Source organism: Lampetra fluviatilis, chromosome 38, assembly GCF_964198595.1.
Source record: "Lampetra fluviatilis chromosome 38, kcLamFluv1.1, whole genome shotgun sequence".
Classification (NCBI taxonomy): Eukaryota; Metazoa; Chordata; class Hyperoartia; order Petromyzontiformes; family Petromyzontidae; genus Lampetra; species Lampetra fluviatilis.
In genome coordinates, this window is record NC_136312.1 from 5338586 (window position 1) to 5344378 (window position 5793).

The window sequence follows — 5793 nt, forward strand, 5'->3', positions numbered from 1 at the left end:
CGTGGGCCTTTTGATGGAATCTCAGAGGTCGTTCTGCAATATCCTCTTCCGTGGGCAGTTCTCTAAAATTGTGGGGGGGGGGGGAGGGGGGTTGCAATTCTCTGCGAGTTCCAAATTGTTATGAGATGACAGAGACAATTGTGGGAAAAGACTAAAAATAAATATATAATTTGGCGGGTATTGAAATTGTCCACCAGAATTGCCAACAAATACACGCGCGCGTGAATGGTAATTAGAACAATGACGACACTTTCTACGCAGATGTTTTTTCCCCCCCACGTTTATTGTACACATCACAGATGCAATTGATGACACCGGATTGCGCCACGCACACACACACACACGCGCGCGCACGCACAGATACCCCTACCGCTCCCAATCACCGCTAACACACGCCACCACGTACTGTGGCTTCGATTAGAAAAATAAACGTACAAACTAGAGCAGCGCAGCGGTCCGTTCGCTCCGTGTGGACATCCAAGCGGCCGGGGCTCAATTCCCGGCGACGTCCGCGTGTGTGTCCCGATACTTCAGAATTGAAGATTCCACCAACATTACCGCCACAGCTCAGTTGCAGCAGCAGCAGCAGCAACAGTAGCGGGCGGTATGACCATCATTCTCGATCCACCGCTGGAAGAACGCCTTCCCACGCCACATCTCGGCAGCGTCACTCATCTCCGGAGTCCCAGCGCTGTTTGCCGCCCTGCGTCTCCTTTGCGGTGGTGCCCGTCCCGGGGCTGTGCGCGTTCAAACTTCCAAGTGACCCATTTTATCTTCTTGGTTCTTTCGGTAAAGTCACGTAGAATTGAAATAATAAAATAATAAAAATAGACAGACTCTGTCTCCTCGACAGACCTGTTTCTCCACCTGAGGACGGCTGCTTGCGTTGTGGCCGAAACGTCGTGAGAATTATTTTATTATGTTTCATTTTTATTATTTTATTATCTCAATTCCACGTGACTTTACCGAAAGAACCAAGAAGATGAATCCCTGCACTCACGAAAGCTTTAAATCGAAATTTGACCCATTTTATTCGTCAAGCGAGCGAAAATGATCGGCAACGCGGGAAAACGGGTTGGCGGAGCCGAGGGCATCTCAGCCACGAACGCTTACAAGGGGACCCCCCCCCCCCCCCACCACGACCACGAGTCGCACGCACGCGCGGAGACGCACGCGGTGCACAGCGCGACGACCTTACGCGAGCAAAATGAGCGGGAATAATCAAGGACCGGGAAGACGTCGCCCGTCGTCGTCGTCACCATAGGGCCACGATCTGGTCCACTGCTGCTGGATGAAAGGCCTCCCTCGCCGTGCGTCGCCATGCGACGATCCGCGTGAGTCGCTGCACACAAGCCCATTTTTAAATCCTTTATATTAAGTTCACTTGCTTGCTTGTTTGCTTGCGCGCTTACGACCGTGCAAATCTTTCGGTCGTTTTTTTAACCCACTTCCCGTGATCCGATCGAGCTGACATTTTGCACACAGACTCGTTGTGCGTGACAATTAATTTTCGTGAATTTTTTTTTCCTAAATTTTCCACTTTTTAGAAAAAAAAATGTTCATATTTTATTTAAAATACCAATGTGATAAAAATGAAACTCTTAAGAAAAACAGAAATGAATAATAAAATAAAACCGATGCCACGCATATAAAGGATTTATAGTGAAAAACTTTGTTTTTACGGGTTAATTTTTATCGCAATAGCTCCGCAGCGAGCATTCCTCTGGGGCGCGATTGGCTGCTACTCCCATCGTCCCGTCGGTAGTTCCGAAACCCCCACACCCCCTCCACCGCCACATCCCTTCTCCTTGATGTACCCCGGGCCCCGAGCCCGCGTAGTTTTTTTTCTATTAAAGTCAATATGACATCTATAGCTTGGCTTATGTCCTCGAATCCATAAGCGAGCGGAGTTAACGCGACGGCGATTCACGCCGAAGAGAAATGAAAAATGCCTTTTTTGTTTTACTTGTAACACATCGCTGCCGCGTGGGGATGCCGGCACGCCCTCGACCAAATCCGAGTTGAGATTTTCTTCTTTTTTTTTCGGTCACGTCCCTGAAAGATCGGGAGAGCCCGCGCAGGATAGAGGAGTTTAGGAGGAACACGGCGGGAAAGCGCCCCCCTTCGCGAGCCCGCGATGCCAACTGCTGCCGTACGCAGGTTCTTACAAGGGAAAAGAAACACGCGCGGCTCGGTGCATTTCTTCTGTAAGAAAAGAAACCACGAGCAACGGCTTTTTTTTGTTAGTCCCTCTCGCGTGTCGTCGGTATTTCAAGTCGATCGCACGCTGACACCAGCGTCTTAGCTCGCACGGTCTCTCGACTGCTCAAATTGTACCCCCCCCCCCCACACTTGCCACCCCCCCCCCCACACGCACCACCCACACCCACCACACTCACCACCCCCCCCCACACTCACCACCCCCCCCCACACTCACCACCCCCCCCCACACCCACCACCGCCCCCCCCCCCCACACTGACCACTCACACCCACCACACTCACCACCCACACCCACCACACTCACCACCGCCCCCCCCCCACACTCACCACTCACACCCACCACACTCACCACCCACACTCACCACCGCCCCCCCAACCCCCCCCACACTCACCACTCACACCCACCACACTCACCACCCACACCCACCACACTCACCACCGCCCCCCCCCCCACACTCACCACCCACACCCACCACACTCACCACCCACACCCACCACACTCACCACCGCCCCCCCCCCCCACACTCACCACTCACACCCACCACACTCACCACCCACACCCACCACACTCACCACCGCCCCCCCCCCCCCCACACTCACCACTCACACCCACCACACTCACCACCCACACCCACCATACTCACCACCGCCCCCCCCCCCCCACACTCACCACTCACACCCACCACACTCACCACCCCCCCCCACACTCACCACCCCCCCCACACCCACCACCGCCCCCCCCCCCCACACTCACCACTCACACCCACCACACTCACCACCCCCCCCCACACTCACCACCCCCCCCCACACCCACCACCGCCCCCCCCCCCACACTCACCACTCACACCCACCACACTCACCACCCACACCCACCACACTCACCACCCACCACACTCACCACCGCCCCCCCCCCCACACTCACCACTCACACCCACCACACTCACCACCCACCACACTCACCACCACCGCCCCCCCCCCCCACACTCACCACTCACACCCACCACACTCACCACCCACCACACTCACCACCGCCCCCCCCCCCCCACACTCACCACTCACACCCACCACACTCACCACCGCCCCCCCCCCACACTCACCACCCACACCCACCACACTCACCACCGCCCCCCCCCCACACTCGCCACCCACACCCACCACACTCACCCCCCACACCCACCACACCCACCACACCCACCACCCACACCCACCACACACACTTGCGTTGCACTGATGGAAGGCAATGGGCTATTTGTGATGGCAGCGGGCACTCTGGGGTGGCAGGGTGGCAACACTCGTGCCTCGCGGCGAGAGGGCCTGGCTTCAATTGCTCATGTTGGTGCCAACTCTGCATGGAGTTAGTACGTTCTCTACACGCTCTGCATGGGTTTAGCTACAAAGACAAAGATCCCCCGTATAGCCTTAACAGACTGTTGGGGCAAGTGCTGTTAGCGAGCACCTCATGAAGGCCGGCACGGCACACGAGGGGGTGGGTGGCCAACACCACGCCCGGTCGCCTTTGTCTCCCTAGTGGTGATGTTTACACACCGCACCAGGTATTCATTTGAGGCTGAGTCGACCTAGGGGAGGCCCAGCACCGGTTCAGATAACCGTCACTGATGTTGGCCGTGAGCGGGAATCGAACCCGGGTCGCCAGGTTTGTAGCGCAGCGCGCTAACCGCTACACAACCGCTACACTACCGCTCCCCACTATAGCTACAACACACGCGCGCGTTTAATTAGTATTGGCCCAGCATCCCAATGCTGGGCAAAATAACCTGCGACTGACTAAATTTGGACTGTTTGTATGTACGTTGAACTTCTTTCACAACGTACGTATCCAACCGTGCTAATCGGAGGTGCGGGGGAAGGACGGCAAACCCGAGCACAATAAACAGTTCGAAAGAAAGAGTTTTCAACGTGGATTTAAAAGTGCACAGCGCCAGCGGCTACCTAATATCGGAAGGGGGAGCGTGTTCCAGACGGCCGCGGAAGGGCATCTGAAAGGGCGCAAATAACATCGTCCCCCAACTGCAAAAAATCTGACAGGACCCTCCTGAAAAACGAGTCTTGAGGCCTTGCTTGGCAAAAGAAGCGTAAATGATCATCATCATCATCATGAGCACCATTGGCATTGCTCCCGATGGGCATGCTGTACCCACAGCTCCACTCTCATAGGGGGATTCTGCCATGGTGGGCTTGATGCAGTGGTCGCCTGTTCGATTCGTGGGGCACCACGGTGGCTCGGAGATGTTAACTACTTCGCCTGGTCTACAGGAGGTCGTGGGCTCCATCCCGACCCTAACGCCTGCTGTATATGGCGTTTGTGTGTCTCTCTCTCTCATCATCATCACGGTGGCTAGGAGATGTTAACTACTTCGCCTGGTATGCAGGAGGTCGTGGGCTCCATCCCGACCCTAATGCCTGCTGTATATGGCGTTTGTGTGTCTCTCTCTCTCATCATCATCACGGTGGCTAGGAGATGTTAACTACTTCGCCTGGTATACAGGAGGTTGTGGGCTCCATCCCGACCCTAACGCCTGCTGTATATGGCGTTTGTGTGTCTCTCTCACCCTCATCATCATCACGGTGGCTAGGAGATGTTAACTACTTCGCCTGGTATACAGGAGGTTGTGGGCTCCATCCCGACCCTAACGCCTGCTGTATATGGCGTTTGTGTGTCTCTCTCACCCTCATCATCATCACGGTGGCTAGGAGATGTTAACTACTTCGCCTGGTATGCAGGAGGTCGTGGGCTCTATCCCGACCCTAACGCCTGCTGCTGTGTATGGCATTTGCGTGTCTCTCTCTCTCCACGTGGTCGGCGTGGATTTTTTACGGGGTCCCTTGGCTTCTACCTCCACATTTAGAATCAACGTGCGTTCAGAGTATTTGGCTGCTATACATTTCCACTTCATTGGGCTATCATTTGTGGAAGCCAGGTCGCTTCTGAAAAATAGCTATTATAGCTCAGTGGGCCTTACCCGGTAAAATAAAAAAAGTTTTTTGCAAAAAAAACCATCTGAAATAGCGGGCAACTTTTTTTTTTATCTCCCCCCTCCCCCCCAACCTCTATCCACCCGGCAGCATAAATGGGTTCACCACGGTGAGTCGATCGGCAGGTCGCGTGTGGTTGGCCAGAGCGCGTGCGCAGGCCCACCTCCTTCAAGACGTCTGGCCAGCATGGAAGAGTAGGCCAAGCGCCTCCCAGAAAGGGCTCTCGGGAAATAGGAGGGAGGGCCCTTCTGCCGGCAGCTGCTCAAAGCAGCCGCAGGGCCGCACCTTTTAGCCTTCCGTACCGCGTGTGCCGCACGGCTCAACTCAGAAGGTGACGTCCGGGCCGTAGCGCAGCCAGTGGGCATCCCAATCCACACGGTGAAATGCTGAAAAGAGCAAACTTTCTCGACAAGGGTGACCAACGGATGAAGATCTAAACGCCGCCACCGTCTCGCTCCGCAAGACCCCCTCCCCCAAAAAAAGGAGACAAAAAAAAACCCAAAACCAGATTGTCAGAGGCTTGTTCCATCCCTGAACAAATTCAGCGAGTTTCCACCCCCCACCCCCACCCCCCCGAG